Below are 19,037 nucleotides of genomic sequence, written 5' to 3' on the forward strand. Positions count from 1 at the left end.
TTCTTTAAATGTTGGGAAGAAGGCCAGTGATGAAAGTTGTGTGGAACCTCTCCAAAGTTCCAGACTAGTAGGTGTTGAGATTTAAGAGCTGATTTTTCGTGAAGTCCTGAGAGAAACAGGGAAGGGGGATGGAGAGAGCAGGGGACCTCTCCACCAGGTTGTTCGGGTGCTGCTCGAGGCTATTGCTCATTAGGAAAAAGGCACTGAACTAGCGGAGTAGTTTTGAAGAGGTTGCTCAGTTATAAATTCACCTTTAAGCTGCCTTTTGCTGTTCTTCCCAATAACTTCCATTTTGCAGAAGCCTATGGCTTAACGACAAGGAGGCGACTACATTCAGGAAACCTTGGGACTTCCACCCCGAATGATGAAATGAGTCCCAGAGAAGCAGCATGCCCTGGCAGAAAAAGCCTGACCCTGAGAGTCAGAGGACCTGGGTTCTTAAGCCCAGCTCTGCCACTTCTCTGCTGTGTTACCTTGGATAAGTCCCTTAACTTCTCTGTGCCCCGATTTCCTGTTTTCCCTTCCCCTTTGACTCTGAGTTCCATATGGGACAGAGGTGGTGTCCAACCTGATTGTCTTGTATCTGCCCTGGTGTTTAGAACAGTGCTTAGCACATATTAACCACTTAATAAATGCCACAATTATTATTCTTAGGTAGGAATTCAGTCCTATAATAGAGAAAACATTGCTCAGGGATCGAGTTGTAACTTTATCCAGGTACAGAAGTCGGCTTTGGAAAATTGCTAAAATTTTCCAGAACTGGTATCACCCTGGCTAAAACAGAATTGACTGGAGAATGTGGTTTCCCTGACTAGCCTGAGAACATTTGAACAGGAGCATTGTAAAATATATTTAGAGGCTGAGCTTTCCCCTTGTCAATCTCTAATAAATTTTAGTTCCTTAACTCCTCCTTCCCAGTGACCCACATATGCACCAGTCATAAGGTGAGGGAAAGAAGGGAGAATCCAGGAAACAGCCCTCCCAGAGTAACATTTTGAGGAATTCTGGAGATATTTTGTATGGGACTAAAATTAATCTTCCAGTATTTTTGTTTTCAGGTATCAAAATATGAACAGACTAATTCTTTTCTTGTAAACTAGTAAATATTTTTTAAGACTTGTTAATAAACTTTGTGGTCAGTATTGAGCTGTCTTCCAGGTTAGAAAAAAATGCAATCATTTAATAAAAATGAGTGACTTCAGGCAGCAGCCTGTTCCACTGATGATGTCAATGCAATTCCTTTCAACAAACATTTTGGAAGGTGTTGAAGAGATCCGGCTGTAACTGGTTTAAGGAAGAACATTTGGTACTGTCTTCCAAGGCTACTGGTGTCTCCTGTTGAAGGGGGAAGGGGATGGCCTCGAAAGGACCAGAACCAATAATGGTGGCTTCTGCCTAAAATGGGTGTGACCCTCTTCAGAAAAATGGATAGCGTCCCACCACTCAATCGAGCACTTCTGTGTGTAGAACACTATACTAAGCACTTGGGAAATTACAATAGAGTTGGTAGAAATGAGCTCTGCCCTCAAGGAGCTTGAAGTCTGTGCTACCCCTGGGCTAATGGGCAGTGCATGGAAAAAACCCAAGGATGCAGCAATGGAGTAACTAATACTTAAATCCACATCTGGCAGCGTGGCATAGTGGAAAGAGCATGGGCTGGGAGTCAGAGGACCTGGGTTCTAACTCCGGCAATGCCAGTTGCTAGCTTTATGACCTTGGGCAAGTTACTTAACTTCTCTGTGCCTCAGTTTCCCCAACTGTAAAATGGAGATTGAATATCTGTTCTCCCTCCCACTTTAGACTGTGAGCTCCATGTGGGACAGGGATTGTGTCCGACGTAACTGACTTGTCCCTTACCCTAGTGTTTAGGACAGTGTTTCACATATAGTAAGTGCTTAGCAAGTACCATCAAACCAACCCTGAGAAAATCCAGGGAACATTTCAGGCTTGAAGTTATGTCTTGTGTCCAAAAAAGCTATATGTTCTCATTCCCTTTTGAGTGTCATTTCATGCCAGAATGTTACAAGCATTAAAACTATGGTCCTAGAGAGAGTGAAAATACTCAACAGTGTGCAAGATATGCACTGTGGCTTTGAGCCTATGTAGACTTGTAACAGCACTCTTAAGGTAGCCCCAGCTGTAAGATGGCTTTCATGCTAGGTGGTTTACACTGAATAGGGGTGGTTTTCTCGTCAAGTGAGAACCTTTGGTTCTGTGAATTTTCAAAGGTTTCTTAATTGTCTGGAGACTCAAAACCGACTGGTGTCCTGCCGTCCTTACACATGGGTCAGGTTTGAGGTGCTCTCCCGCTTGTCTGCTGTGTGACTTCTCTGCACCTCAATGACCTCATTTGTAAAACGGGAATTGATACTGTGAGCCCCACATGGGACAGGGACTGTGTCCAACCCAATTTGCTTATACCTACCCCAGCGCTTAGTACAGTTCCTGGTACATAGTAAGCGCTTAACAAATACCATAAATATTATTATTATTATTAGATTTAGTTTTTAAAAACGCCCTCAATCCAAATGTATAAATGCATCTACCACTAGAGGGAGCCGCAGTCTCAATTAAGAGGTCAATCTAAGTTTCAGGGAAAGGTTATGGGAACAAAATGAAATTTTTTAATCCTTTCCCTTTGGGTAGTGATAACATTGGGAGGTCTAGTCGGGGTTGTCGTTCTTCAGGAGATTTTAACAGCTGGAATACCCCAGTCACTGGTAATGCTCTCTCTTGTTGTTTTGGGACACTGGGGTAGATTAAGCTTTAGCTAAAGCCTCACCTCCGGAAAGTCTGTGGCTAAATGTGTTCCGATAAGACTTTGTGTGACTCTCCTTGCAGAGGAAAATGCCTTCTCCGGGTTGAAGGACAAAAAGAAAGTGTAGGGGGAGAAGTTGAATGAACTGTCCCCTTATATGGCCTTTGGATAGAAAGGGAATGAAGAAATGGCTAAAATCTACTGCTACGAAAGCTTGTGCTAGTGGTGAAATTGGACCTAGGTAAGTGGCAGTGCTGGATGTTGGAGTAGAACAGGTTTGGGTTGCAAGTCAGCGTCTTGTTTTCAAGTGGCCTCTCTTCAGGGAACCATAATAATAATTATTATTATATTTGTTAAGAGCTTACTATGTGCCAGACACTGTATTAAGCGCTGGGGTGGATACAAGCAAATCGGGTTGGACACAGTCCGTGTTCCATGTGGGGCTCACGATCTCAATCCTCATTTTATAGATGAGGCAGCTGAGGCACAGGGAAGTGAAGTGACTTGACCAAGGCCACACAGCAGACAAGTGGCGGAGCCAGGATGAGAACCCATGGCTTTCTGACTCAGGCCCGTGCTCTATCCACAACGTCTGTGCTGCTTCTCATAATAATATTGTGGCTTTTGTTAAGCATTTACTGTGTGCTAAGCACTGGGAGGGGAGGCAGGTCAGACATTCGTTCATTCAGTTGTATTTGAGTGCTTACTGTGTGCAGAGCACTGTACTAAGCACTTGAAAAGTACAATTCCGCAACAGAGACAATCCCTACCCAACAACAGGCTTACACTCTAGACACAGGCCCTGCCCCATGTAAGGGTCTCAGTCTGAAAGGCTGGGAAAACATAATCTAATCCCTATTTTACAGGTGAGAAAATTGAGGCCCAGAGAAATTAAATAGCTTACCCCAAGTCTCCCAGCTGGCAAGTGGCAGAGCCAGGGTTAGAACTCAGGTCCCTAGACTCCTAAGCCCATGCTTTTTCCACAAAATCACGTTGCTTCTCTTGTTAAACCAGTAGGTCCCAACCCTCCCCCACCGTACAGGACGCTGAAAGGGCCGGTTTTTGGGTGCTTGGTCAGAGTAGAGCGAGGCCCCAGCCGGCTGCTGCCAAGGGTATAAATGCAGGCTTTGTGGGGCTGGCCAGGTCTGCAGCCCTTTACGTTTACCCAGGGTGGAAAAGGTAAACAGTGCGGATTACTCAGAACTAGGCAAGGAGCACACATTTTCCCTCAAATTAGCCCTCGGCTCTGCAGAATGAGGTCCCGGAGATGCTGCATTGTCCCAGCTAAAAAAAAAATATTCTAATTCAGAACTGCTGGAGGCTCCTCAGTTGACAGCCCTGCACTTACTTAGTTTGGGGGCGTGGAAAGCAGACCTGACAGGCCCTCAAAGGAGAATAGAAGATGTGCATTCTCCCGGGCTTGTCAAGGCCGATGCCTGCTGAGGGGCTGGGGCCCAAGGTGTGACATGCATCATGTGCTAATTGCTTCTCTAAAAAGGCAGGAACCTGGCTGCCGCTTTACTCCGGGGAAACCCCTTAATGATAAACCTTCCCCAATTAAACCGACGTATTGCTTCTTGTTTTGATCGGTAATTTTTTTTCAAGCCCCAGGAGAGAGGTCCGGGCATGCTTGTGTCTTCTTCAGGGGGTCAGATCTCCCGACCCCCTCTCTGAGGGCTGCTCTGCTTTGTCTTTAAATTTGCATTCCACTTGTGATTCCCCTTTGTAAATTAGATCTTCGTCTCTGAAACACGGTGGTATGTTTAAACCCCCTAGACTGATGGAGCCTTCGTTTCTCTGGCATGTAATAACCAGGCTGACAAGAAACTCAGTTCAAGAGAAAGTTTAATTAGCCAAATCAGTGGGCTTGAAGTCGGTCCAGGTCATCAAATGGAACTCGGCTGACTTGGGGCAAACCCAGTTTGGCTTGGCTAGCCAAGCTAGCCACTGGTCATGAACTGGTACTTTGGGGGAGCAGGCGTTTGGATAACTGTATTTTGGCTTTCTACTCTAATTGGAGAGGTAGTGTGGAAAGTACAATGACAAGTGCTTATTCTATGCATAGGACTGTATGGCTGTAATTGGAAAGGTAGGATAGAAAGTGAAGTAATAAGTACATACTCAATGCATACGACTGTACTAGGCATTTAGGAGTTTGGTACTTGAGAAGCAGTATACAGCATGACTTGGTGGAAAGAACACCGGCCTGGGAACCACAGAACCTGGGTTCTAGTCCAAGCTCTGCCCCTTGCCCCCTGGGTGACCTTGGGCAGTCAGTTAATCACATTTATTGAGTGCCTACTGTGTGCAGAGCACTGTACTAGAATGCCCTCCCTCTGCCCATCCGCCAAGCTAGCTCTCTTCCTCCCTTCAAGGCCCTGCTGAGAGCTCACCTCCTCCAGAAGGCCTTCCCAGACTGAGCCCCTTCCTTCCTCTCCCCCTCGTCCCCCTCTCCATCCCCCCCATCTTACCTCCTTCCCTTCCCCCCAGCACCTGCATATATGTATATATGTTTGTACATATTTATTACTCTATTTATTTTACTTGTACATATCTATTCTATTTATTTTATTTTGTTAGTATGTTTGGTTTTGTTCTCTGTCTCCCCCTTTTAGACTGTGAGCCCAAGGTTGGGTAGGGACTGTATATGTTGCCAATTTGTACTTCCCAAGCGCTTAGTACAGTGCTCTGCACATAGCGCTCAATAAATATGATTGATTGATTGTACTAAGTGTTTGGGAGAGTACAATATAACATGCAGTCACTTCCTTGCCCACAATGAGCTTTCATTCTAGTCTAAGTGGGCAAGTCACTTAGCTTCTCTGTACCTATTTCCTCGTGTAAAATGGGGATCAAATGTTTGTTCTTCCTCCTACTTAGACGGTGAACCCAAAGGGGGAAGGGACTGTAACCGACCTGGTTGTCTTGCATCTGCCCCAGCGCTTAGTACAGTGCTTGGATCATAGTAAGCACTTTACAGATACCACGAGAGTAGCAGCATACAATGATTATATCGTAATAACTTGTTATATTGTACTTTCCCAAGCACTTAGTACAGTTCTCTGCACACAAGTAAGCACTCACTAAATACAACTGACTGACTTACTGACCGGTGGAGATGCCCGGAGAGGAAACGCTCTGGGCTTCTGGGTGGATCGGGATGGACAGGGCCTGCTGAACTGGGGGTCCTGCCTGCGGAAAGCCCCTCGAACCCCTCCTCTTAAAATCAGAAACAACTCTTCCCTGGGAGATGTCAACTGGTGCCTTAGAGCTTGTTGGAGCTCTGGGTGGGGCCTGCTGGAGAGAGGCAGAGAACTGGCTTCCTGGCTCTTCTGAAGCTTGCTTCACCGAGCCATCATCATCATCATCAATCATATTTATTGAGCGCTTACTATGTGCAGAGCACTGTACTAAGCGCTTGGGAAGTACAAATTGGCAACATATAGAGACAGTCCCTACCCAACAGTGGGCTCACAGTCTGAAAGGGGGAGACAGAGAACAAAACCAAACATACTAACAAAATAAAATAAATAGAATAGATATGTACAAGTAAAATAAATAAATAGAGTAATAAATATGTACAAACATATATACATATATACAGGTGCCGTGGGGAAGGGAAGGAGGTAAGATGGGGGGATGGCCTCTCTCAGCCTCAGAGAGCCTTGTTCAGGCCAGATTTTGCTTGCCCAATAGGCCTCGTCGCAGACCTCTGAGGCTGCCTAGGTCACGGTAGGGTAGAATAATAATAATGATAATGGAATTTATTAAGTGCTTACTATGCAGAAAGCACCGTTCTAAGCACTGGGGAAGTTACAAGGTGATCAAGTTGTCCCACAGGGGGCTCACAGTCTTAATCCCCATTTTGCAGATGAGGTCACTGAGGCATAGAGAAGTTAAGTGACTTGCCCAAAGTCACACAGCTGACCATTGGCAGAGCTGGGATTTGAACCCCTGACCTCTGATTCCAAAGCCCATGCTCTTTCCACTGAGCCACACTGCTCTGAGAATAGAGCCACAGTTCCAGGGGTTATTCATACATAGAATTTCATACTGGGGAAGGGAACCGCTGGATTTGCACACTCACTGCACTTAATAAAATTATGCTTTTTGTATAGCACTCCTGTAATTTTTCAGAAGCCCTTTCACTTCAATTATCACCCCATCACCTTCACATCATCTCTGGAAGGGAAAGACAGATGTGCCTGTGTCTGTTTATTATTACAGCGCTTAGTACAGTGAATCTGCTCAGACTAAGTGCTCAAAAATGCTAGGAATGAATGAAAGAATAAAAGGCAGATGTTATCCCCATTTTACAGATAAGGGAAGTGAGGTCCAGAGAGGTTGTGACTTCAGCAAACAAAGGGCAGAGCTGGGATTAGAGCCGAGGTCTCCTGATTATTAATTCTGTGCTCTTTCCACTAGGTCACACTGCCTTTTCTGTGGACCTCAGGTACTACAGAAAAGGAGGAGCAGCGTGGCTCAGTGGAAAAGAGCCCGGGCTTTGGAGTCAGAGGTCATGGGTTCGAATGCCGGCTCCGCCACATGTCTGCTGTGTGACCTTGGGCAAGTCACTTAACTTCTCTGAGCCTCAGTTACCTCATCTGTAAAATGGGGATTAAGACTGTGAGCCCCCCCGTGGGACAACCTGATCACTTTGTAACCTCCCCAGCGCTTAGAACGGTGCTTTGCACATAGTAAGAGCTTAATAAATGCCATTATTGTTATTATTATTATTATTATTATTATTATTATTATTATTATTATTATTATTACAGAGCAACTGCATAGCCCACCATTTCAGGTGCAGGGGACGGGGGTCCTGTGTGTTGGGTGAGGCAGCTCCACTTGGCCAGGTGTTTCATTGGCCTGGCTTCCCATGGACCAGTCAATCAATCAATCAATCGTATTGAACGCTTACAGTGTGCAGAGCACTGTACTAAGCGCTTGGGAAGTACAAGATGAGTCAGGCTCGGGGTGATGAGGCTGGACCTGATTGGTGCAAGGCCTCAAACTCCCCAGTCTAAGCAAAGCAGTGGGGTCAGAAAGGAGGGGATGCAGTTGAGCAGGGGAGGTTTGCAGGCCTCTGGGCCCCTCCGTCTCCAAGGTCTTTTCAGCTGTTGCAGACGCCAGCGTGTAGGATTGCTACTGCGTCCTGGTCTCCTGCCTCCACCTCCCTACCTCCTCCTCCCCTTCCCCACCTCTGTTTTGGCTCTGTCCCTGGTAGGGAGACAATGCCTGGAGGGCAGCCATGAAGGGGACTCATGGGAGATGAGGGAGGGGAGATTAGGGGAGAGAGCTGCCCTGTCCACCCGCTCTCCCGGTTTCCTCCCCGGCTCCCGAACCCGGGCTCGCCCCCACCTAGCAGCAGCACAATGGAGCTGGGAGAAGCCAGAAGCCACTAGAGGGGTGGGACATGGGTAGAGGAAGGGGGCTTCCGGACCCTGCCTGGTCCCTGGGGAGCCGGGTTCAGGCTCAGTTGAGGCTGGGGAGTTTCAGACACAGCCAGAGAGTCGGGTCCAGCCTTGGGGCTCCGAGCCTTCAAGGCCCTACTGAGAGCTCACCTCCTCCAGGAGGCCTTCCCAGACTGAAACCCCTCCTTCCTCTCCCCCTCGTCCCCTTCTCCATCCCCCTCGCCTTACCTCCTTCCCTTCCCCACAGCACCTGTATATATATTCGTACGTATTTATTACTCTATTTATTTGACTTGTACATATTTATTCTATTTATTTTATTTTGTTAATATGTTTTGTTTTGTTCTCTGTCTCCCCCTTCTAGACTGTGAGCCCACTGTTGGGTGGGGACCGTCTCTGTATGTTGCCAACTTGGACTTCCCAAGTGCTTAGTCCAGTGCTCTGCACACAGTAAGCGCTCAATAAATACGAATGAATGAATGAATGAGCCTGACCAGTTCATGGACTGGGCCAGGACCCTACAGCACCTGGTCAGGTGGGACTGCCCCCTCTCCCCACGCCACCATTCCCAGTCTGTCAGTCAGGCAATCATATTGAGTGCTCATTGTGAGCAGAGTACTATACTAAGCATTTGGGAGAGCACTTATGACCACTAGGAAAAGCAGCATGGCTTAATGGATAGAGCACGGGCCTGGGAGTGAGGTCATGGGTTCTAATCCCGGCTCTGCCACATGTCTGCTGTGAGACCTTGGACAAGTCACTTCAATTTTCTGGACCTCAGTCCCCTCATCTGTAAAACAGAGATTAAGAGTGTGAGCCCTATGTGGGACAGGGACTGTGTCCAACTTGACTACTTTGTATCTACCCCAGTGCTTAGAACAATTCTTGGCACATAGTAAGCAATTAACTACCATTATTACTACAATATAACAGATACATTCCCTGCCCACAGTGAGCTTATAGTCTTGCTTTCATTCATTCAATCGCTTTTATTGAGTGCTCACTGTGTGCAGATCACTATACTAAGTGCTTGGGAGAGTGCAATTCCACAATAAACCGACACATTCCCTTCCCACAACGAGTTTACAGTCCAGAGGGGGAGACAGATATTAATATAAATAAATAAATTGCAGATGTGTATATAAGTTCTGTGGGGCTGGGAGAGGGGGATGAATGAAGGGAGCAAGTTAGGACAATGCAGAAGGGAGAGAAAGAGGAAAGGAGAGCTTAGTTAGGGAAGGCCTTTTGGTGGAGATTTGTATCGAAGTCTGTCTCCCCCCCTCTAGACCGTGAGTTGTTTTGGGCAGGGAACGTCACTGTTCATTCTTGCATTGTACTTTCCCAAGCACTTAGTACAGTGCTCCGCACACAATAAGCACTCAATAAATCCAATTGAATGAATGAGTGAATGAATGAATGAATGCACACCTCCAATAAGGCTTTGAAGGGGGAGAGAGTAAAAGCTTGTTGTGGGCAGGAAATGTGTCTGTTGTTGTATTTTACTCTCCCACTCTCCAAAGCGCTTAGCACAGTGCTCTACACACAGTCATCGCTCAATAAATACAATTGAATGAGTGAATGAATATGAGGAGGGAGGGCATTCCAGGCCAGAGGCAGGATGTGGGCGAGAGGTTAGCGGCAGGATGGATGAGATTGAGATACAGTGAGAAGGTAAGAATGTGTTCCTGCACCTCCAATGATGAGCTCTGAATAACAACAATAATAATAATAATGGCATTTATTAAGTGCTTACTATGTATAAAGCACTGTTCTAAGCGCTGGGGAGGTTACAAGGTGATAACGTTGTCCCAAGGGGGGCTCACAGTTTTAATCCCCATTTTACAGATGAGATCACTGAGGCACAGAGAAGTTAAGTGACTTGCCTAAAGTCACACAGCTGACAATTGGTGGAGCCAGGATTTGAACCCATGACCTCTGACTCCAAAGCCCGGGCTCTTTCCACCGAGCCACGCTGAAGGTGCTGAGTAGCGCACGAGGCCCACAGAGGAGGCACTGTGGTTTAGTGGTTAGAGCACAGGGCTGGAATTCAGGAGACCTGGGCTGTAGCCCCAACTCTGTCCCTGGATGGAGCTGGGAAATGAGTGAAGTGGGAGGCCCTCGTGAGGAGATTGAAGACAAAGATACCCATTCTGGGGCCTGCAGTGCAGACAGGAGAAGTGGACAGCTGGGAGGTCAGCATGGTGGAGGCTGGGGGAAGGGTCAAGATTCCACTGGGGAGGAGTGGGAGGGAGCCTGGGGTTAAAGACTCCTGCACTGTGGTGAGGGATAATCCAGAGCTTGGCTGAGAGGGGCTCTGAGGGCTGGGAGCCAGTGATGTAGGCCAAGGGCTGACCTCTCTTGTAGACACAAGTCTGAGCTCAGTTTGGGAGCTAGAAGGGAAGGGTCCAGAGAAGAGTACTGGTGGAGGGGTTTCATTTGTCTTCGATGGGCTGCAAAGAAGGGGAAAAGAGAAGGGACTGGGGAAGATGGGGGTGGGTAGCTTGAAAGAGAACGGATCTGCTGAATAATAAAAAGAATAATAGCAGGGTATGTTAAGTGCTCACTGTGTGCCAAGCACTGTACTAAGCCCTGAGACAGATACAAGATAATTGTGTCCCACTTGAGGGACACAGTCAAAGTGGAAGGGAGAACACCTATTTAATCCCCATTTTGCTCATGGAGGAACCGAGGCACAAAGAAGTAAAGTGACTTGCCCGAGGTCAAACGGCAGGTAAGTGGCTGAGCCTCATTTAGAACCCAGACCTGGGTTCTTTCCACGAGGCCCCGCTGCTGACGAGATTAATAAAAATGCATGACAGAAGGTGGCCAGGTGGGCAGGGGATTGAAGCCAACTGCCTTCTTGGAACTTCTTTTGGGGAAGACTGCCTGCAGCTGCAGCCCAAAAGAGAAGTGACCAGCCCATGCAGAATGGAAACCAAAGGGAACAAGGGAACTAAACTTGGTTCTCTACTTGCAGGTCCCCTCCTGTTGTTATTGTGGGAGCAAAGGAGCACTGTAGGAAGGGTGGAGTCAGGAGAAATGCTGTAATGCTGTGGGAGCAAGGGAGCATTCATTCATTCAATCGTATTTATTGAGCGCTTACTGTGTGCAAAGCACTGTATTAAGCACTTGGAAAGTAGAATTCAGCAACAGATATAGAGACAATCTCTACCCAACAACAGGCTCACAGTCTCTTTGCTTGTTTTCTTGCGAAGCCGGGATTAGAACCCAGGTCCATCTGATTCCCAGGCCCGGGTTCTATCCACTAAGCCATGCTGCTTCCCCTGACTTCCTGCAGTCAGTAAGTCCTTACCTGGTCAGATGAGGTGTGGATGAGTGAGGGGGCTGGGCTGTCCCAGGTAGCGGTTTGGGATCTTTCTCTCTGGAATAGGCTGAAGGGAGAAACTCCACTGGGAACACATCAAGAAACCTGAGATGGGACAGGATTGTAGGAAAGGTGGAGGCAGCAGACAGGTTGTAATACTCTGAGAGCTGGAAAGCCCTGTAGGAGGGGTGGAGGATGTGAAGAAACTGTAGGGCAGCAGAAATAGGCTGAGTTGGAAGGATGTCTTTTTTTTTTCACCCAAACAAGTTGTTGGGGAGGTAACTTTTGCCAAAGGAGAGAGGCCCTGCCTGCACTGCTCTACACACTGGGCTGTTGGTCAAAGGCGGAGCAGGGCAGGTAACTTTGAGTTTTAAAGCTCACCACCTGAGGACCAAGAGACACTTTCTTATTTTTCCCAGAGCAGTTCAGTCCAAAGGTCCCAGATTCCCCATCTCCAGAGGGTGAGGCAAGAGGCAGGACCCAATTGCCCCACATCAAGAACAAAGAACTCTAAGCCCCCATCTCAGTCAGGGCAAGATGGATCTCGGGAGATGGAGGCCACAAGATGCAGGGTGGCCTAGTGGAAGGAGCACAGGCCTGGAGGTCAGAGGGGCTGGGTGCTAATCCCAGCTCCACAACTTGTCTGCCATGTGACCTTGGGCAAGTCACTTAACTGCTCTGTGCCTCAGTTCCTCGTCTGTAAAAAAGGGGATGAAGACTGTGAGCCCCATGTGGGACATGGACAGTGCCCAACCTGATTAAGTTTTATCTACCTCAGCGCTTAGTACAGTACCTGTCAAATACCATACAAAAAAATACATAAGAGGAACCAGATCAATATTTTCAGAGAAGAGCACCAAAAATCATCAAAAGGAAAGGACTAAAGGATCAGAGGACAGCTTGGCGAAAGGGATTTATTAAAATCTAAAAAATCATGCAGGGTGAGAACAGGGCAAACATAGAATTGTCATTCACTAGCTCTTACAATGCCAACAGGAGGGAGGCCTCCACTGAAGCTTGAAAGTGATAGGTTTGAAACAAAGGAAATGCTTCTTCACACAGCAGGGGGTCAGCTTTGGGGTTCATTATCTCAGGAAATTGTGCAGGCAGAAAATATTGGTAGAATCAAGAAGGGTTTGGATGAATTTGTAGATGAGAGTAGTAGTATTTATTACGTTGTTACTGTATTTATTAAACAACACAGTCTAGTGGAAAGATCACGAGCCTGGGCATCAGAAGACCTGGGTTCTAATCCCTGCTCTGCCACTCGTCTGTTGTGCAACCTTGGGCAAGTCACTTCACTCCTCTGTTTCTCTGTCCTTCAGTTCCATCATCTGTGAAATGGGACTCCTACTTAAAACCGTGAGCCCCCATGTGGAACCTGATTATCATACCTCTACCTCAGTGCACAGGAAAGTGCTTGGCACATAGTAAGCACTTAAGAAATGCCATAGTTAGTATTATTATGTACAGAGCCTTGTACTAAACAAGGGGAAAGAATACATATGTGGGAAGATTTCTGAAGGATTTTTAGTTAGTCTGACCTGAGCCCTGTACCTCTGTTACTGGATATTTGCCAGGGCTCAAAACCTCAACACCCACCTCCCAGGAGAGTCACCCACTCCCATGACACCCAGTTCTCATGACACCCAAATCTCTTCCCTTCTCACCTTCTTGGAGCAGAAGTTGAAGTCTGAAAAATGTGGGTGGTTGGAAATGTTTTGGCTTAGAAGATTCAGGAAATGGAGCATGTTAGCTTGGGGTATATTTGTTAGTTGGTCTTATCCAGGAATGGCAATGCTTCTACATCTTTGAGGCCTTGACCTAGGGGAACCCAAAAGAAGCCAATCCAGAGAGCTGACAAGGGGTGTGGGAGCAAAGGAGCACTATTTGAGGGGAGGAGACAGTGGAGAGGCTATAACATGGGAGCCAAGGAGAACTGTAGGAAGGGTGGAGACAGCAGAAATGCTGTAATGTTGTGGGAACAAGGGAGCACTGTAGGAAAGGTGGAGAAAGCAGACAGCCTGTAATACTGCGGGAGCAGGAGTGCACTGTAGGAGGGGTGGAGGCTGTGGAGAAAATATCGGGCAGCAGAAATAGGCTGAGTTGGAAGGATATCTCTTTTTTTCACCCAAACAAGTTGTTGGGGAGGTAACTTTTGCCAAGGGGATGAAAAGATCACAGCAAAGGAGCAATTAGCTCCCAGCTGGTTGAAAAGAGAGAAAGACAAAGACAGACAGAAAGAGACACAAATGCAAAGTCAGAGAGAGAGAGAGAAAGACAAAGACAAAGACAGAGATGAGTTGGAGTGACATGGGCAGAAATAGAAACCTGGAGGGAAGGAGGCAGACCGGGAGCCTGGAAGACAGGGAGAAGACAGAGAGAAACAAAGGGAGGTTGAGTAAAGGGAATCAGGCTTTGGTAGAAGCTCTGCCCTTTGGGGATGATGGAAGTTGGGTTGGGGGAAGGAGGAGGGTGGTCCCAAGACTAGCGCCTTCCCTAGCCCCCTCCTAGCTGAGAAAGAGCAAGCCTTTCCAGGACTGTATTAGGAGGTAATAATAATGATGGCATGTATTAAGTGCTTACTATGTGCAAAGCACTGTTCTAAGCACTGGGGAAGTTATAAGGTGATCAGGAGGTCAGGTCTTTCCTGACTAGGTGAAGACTGTCCTGATGAGAGGTTTACCAATGGGAGGAGGAAGCTTAGGAGTCACTGTGAGAAGAGATGTTATTTCACTCCCTCTTATCAGCTTGGCACCCTGGCATCCCTAGATACTGGGCAGGGCCCCAACTGTGCCCCTCAGCTGCCCCCCCAAACCCACACTGAGATGTTTTCACCAAGTACTCTCTTGGGGGGGGGGGGGGGGGGGGTGGAGGAGCTCCCTACCAAAGACAAGAATGAGCACTTTGTTCCAGAGATGCAAGCTTCACAGTCAGGTGGAGAAGAAGGAGGAGGAGGGGAAGGAGGAGGAGGAGGAGGAGGAGGAAGAGAGGAGGAGGAGGTGATATGGACCTGTTCAGGGACCAGGGGAGGGGAGAAGAAAGAGGGAGAGAATGTGCCCCTGATTGGTTGGAGAGTAGGGCTGGGACCCCACGAAATCTATCCCAAGCTGAGCCTCAGTTCAGTAACCCTCTTCCTCAAAGAGATGGGTCCCTGAATTTGTAACTCCTTGTGGGCAGGGAACATGACTATCAACTCTGTTGTATTGTACTCTCTCCCAAGTGCTTAGTACAGTAATAATAATAGTTACGGTGATAAGTGCTTACTATGTACCAACCACTGTTCTAAGTGCTGGGGCAGATAAAAGTAATCAGGTTGTCCCACGTGGGGCTCACAGTCTTAATCCCCATTATTCAGATTAGATAACTGAGGCACAGAGAAGTGAATTGATTTGCCCAAGGCTACACAGCAGGCAAGTGGCAGAGCCCTGATTAGTGTCCTGCATGCAGTAAGCACTTAATAAATACCACTGATGATGATGATTTGTTGAAGGAAATGAGAGGGGCTGGAGGGGCACAGTGAATCATCATCAACAGTGGTATTTATTGAATGCTTACTCTAGGTTGAGCACTTAACTGTGCACTTGGGAGAGAAGGATAGTAGATATTGATCCCTGCCTTTACAACCTAGTGGGGAAGAGAGATGCTAAAAAAAAATTACAGGAAGTATAAAGATATGTGCTTAAGTGCTGTGGGTAGTGGAGTGAGGACAGAAGTGGAAAGCAGTGTTGCCTAGTGGTTAGAGCACGGCCCCGGGCGTCTGAAGGACCTGGGTTCTGAATCCAGCTCCACCACTTGCCTGCTGTGTGACCTTGCACAAGTCACTTCATTCCTCTATGCCTCAGTTACCTCATACATTAAATGGGTACAAAGAACGTGAGCCCCATTTGGGACACTGACTGTGTCCAACCTGATCAGTTTGTAACTATGCCCAGCACTTAGAAGAGTGCTTGCCACATGGTAAGTTCTTAACAAATACCTTAAAAAACAAAACAAAAAAAACTACATCAACTAAGCACTTGGATCTGTGACCCTTGGGCATTTGATATTCCCACCACCCCCAACCCCACAGTCCTCATGTACATATCTTTGAATTATTATTATAAATTATTTATATTAATGTTTGTCTCCTCTTCCAGCCTGTAGACTCGTTATGATCAGGGAACGTGTGGGCTAATTATCTCTCCCGAGTACTTAGTACAGTGCCCTGCACATAGTAAGCGCTCAATAAATACCACTGATTGGCTGATTGATGGAACAAAGGGAAAGACAAGCAAGACCACAAAAACCCCAAGGAAACGCACAGTGAGTTCTCTTCTCGGCAGACCCACAGCCGTGGAGTAAGCAGCAGGGGGTGGGTGAGTAAATGAGAATGAGAATGCATTTTAGCATAGATGATAACAGGCAAATGAAATGCAAAATAAGATGCAAACCTATTATTTTTGAGGTCAGGGATAGGATAAGTCGGAGGCCAGTCGTGGCTGAAGGTCAAGATTAGGGAACCCCCTCCTGGTGTATTCTGCGAATGCTTTGATGCTGGGAGCTGGGTCTGGGACCTTGATGGGTGGTGGAATTGTGGAAGAGCAACTCAGTTGTCTACTCTCTCCCACTGCACCCCAGCTCACATTCTTCATTCCTAACCTACTCCCTGTGCTGTGGGGTCCTCTGTCCTCTCTCCCCACTGCTCCTGACCTCTCGCTCCACCCTCAAACTGACAGTCGACAGCCATTTTCCCAGGCCTTCTAAAAGCCCACCTCTTCCAGAAGGCTTTCCTTGATTAATTTCTAATCTCCCGGTTTATACTGTCCTTCCTGACTGTTCAGAACTAGGGCCAGAGCAATTCATGACTTACCCCTTCATGTAGCACTTCAGTGCATGTTATGCATTCTGTTTCTTAGCACACTAACTGGTGTCTAGGTTCTTTTTCCCTTTAACTTTATTTTCATGTCTGTCTCTCTAGCTAGATGGTAAACTCAATGATGGCAGGGATCACATGTTAACTCTATTGTACTCTCCCAAGCATTTGTTACAGTGCTCTGTGCTGTGAACCTATTCTTTCTCCGGGCAGGATCCTTTGGTCTGTGTAATAGGGGAGGGAGGAAAGGAGGGGGGGCTGGGGGAGGGGCTGGCTCTCTACCAAGGTAGGTATTACAGTTGAGACTTAAGCTTCACTTGTGAATCCTAATTAATCACAACACCAGCCAAGCCAGAGGGCATCAGTTTCTTGTTTTTGTTACTTCCCAACAGCTCCAAGTACCACAGTGACACTTTAGCTGTTTAATGCCCCGGGTTTTATTTCAGCCTTCCCATCACCACTGAAAATTAAGACAGAAATGAAGTAGAGAGCTGAGCACAAAGCCGAGGAAAACAGCTTGGGCAAAACATGAATTCTGGAAAAAATGAGTAAGCGGTAAATTTTGATTATGGACAGTGGCAAGTGGCAGGTGGGGAACGGCTGGAGCCCTGGTGCCAGCTCCTCCATCACTGACATCTCCAGGAAGACACTGGATGCTGAGCTAAGAAGCAGGAGGACAGAACCTCACCAGGGTTGGGGGTGAGGGTTTTGCCAGGGCAGAGGGCCAGAGCTGTGCCAGGGCCGGGGGTGGTCAGAGATGCACCAGGCCCAGGGGTCAGAATTGCATCAGGGCTGGGAGCCAACACCCTCCCTCCTCAAAACCGCCAATCACGTTTCCCCCCTTCAAAGCCCTGCTGAAGGCGCACCTCCTCCAAGAGGCCTTCCCCGACTAAGCCCTGCATTTCCTCAGCTCCCCCTCCCTTCCACATCACCGACTTTCTCCCTTAGCTCTTCTCCCCATTGCCCCACAGCACTTGTGTATATACCTATAATTCTATTTATTTATATTTATATTGATGTCTGTTTACTCATATTGATGTCTGTCTCCCCCTGCTCCAGACTGTGAGCCCATTGTGGGAAGGGATAGTCTTTGTTGCTGTATTGTTCTTTCCAAGCACTTAGTACAGTGCCCTGCACACAGTAAGTGCTCAATTGAATCAATGAATGAACAAATGAGGGCTGGAGGGTCACAGCTGGTCCAGAGCCTGGAGTCAGAGCTGCCCCAGGTTTGGGGGGCAGCCATACCAGGGTAAGGGGTCAGAGCTGCACCAGGTCCAGGGGCCAGAGATGAAGATCAGAGACTGTGAGCCCACTGTTGGGTAGTGACTGTCTCTATATGTTGCCAATTTGTACTTCCCAAGCGCTTAGTACAGTGCTCTGCACATAGTAAGCACTCAATAAATACGATTGATGATGATGATGATGATGATGAGTTAGAGATGGAGGTCAGAGATGTGCCAGGGCCTGGGGCCAAAGCCTCAGTAGGTCCAAGGACTGGGGCCGGGAGGGATGGGGCAAGAGGAGCAGATGTGGAACTGGCCCTGAATGGCACAGTGGCCTCCCCAAGCCTTTCCACACTTGGGGCCTTCAGACACTTCTCTGGGCCTGACGTCCAGGTGGTCAGACTGGTGACCTGCCAGGGTGGTGGGAGAGCTGGTTTGGAGCTAGAGTTTCCACTTATGAGTTTCTTCTCCAATTTGCAATTAATTTTCTGAGGTGCCGGGACAACTGTGAAGTGTTGCCAAATCTCTAATTAGAGCAGTCGTGTGGCATCGGATGACAGAAGGAAAGAGATGGATGGATGGAAGTGAAGAGGGATGGAGGAAAATCAAGGGGATGGGTCAGGGGCTGAGAAGGGACAAGGAGGAGAGAATAGGAAATTTGGCGGCAGAGGAGAAGCAGTGTCTGCTGGGATTGGGAGTCCGGGGGGTGGGATAATAATAATAATAATAATCATGGGATTTATTAAGCGCTTACTATGTGCAAAGCACTGTTCTAAGTGCTAAGTAGATACAAGGTAATCAAGTTGTCCCATGGGCTCACAGATTTAATCCCCATTTACAGATGAGGTAGCTGAGGCACAGAGCCATGAAGTGACTTGCCCAAAGTCACACAGCTGACAAGTGGCAGAGCTGGGATTTGAACCCATGACCTCTGACTCCAAAGCCCAGGCTCTTTCCACTGAGCCATGCTGCACAATGAGGATGGGGGCAGGGGCAGTGGGCTGGGAAGAGGAACTGGATGAAAAAGAACTTTCATTGGTAGACTTTAAAGACATCCAGGGATGGAGACTCCAAAATCTCACTGAGTCATTTGTTGCAGGACCTTTTCTTGTGCCCATCCCAACCCTTCTGCTGCGGTTAAAACGCATTTCACCCCATCTGGCCTTTGTGGACAAGTTGTCTGTGTCCCCTCCTGGCCTGGAAGACAGTGATTAACCCCAACCTTCTCTTCTCCAGCCAAACACCTCCATCTGTCATTCCCTCTCCCCCAGTCCCTTCCACACACCCAATACTTCATCTCATTCTCTCAAAGATGGTGAGTTTCCTGAGAATAGAGCCTGGGGCTGGGTAGTCTGCTGTCTTCTGTACCCAGCCCGGACCCCCATCCATGTGCTTGAAAAAAGGAAAATTTGGGAAGAGGTGAGCGGAGAGATCCAGCCAGGGCTCTTCTTTTCTCCGTTCT

Source organism: Tachyglossus aculeatus, chromosome 7, assembly GCF_015852505.1.
Source record: "Tachyglossus aculeatus isolate mTacAcu1 chromosome 7, mTacAcu1.pri, whole genome shotgun sequence".
In the NCBI taxonomy this organism is placed as follows: Eukaryota; Metazoa; Chordata; class Mammalia; order Monotremata; family Tachyglossidae; genus Tachyglossus; species Tachyglossus aculeatus.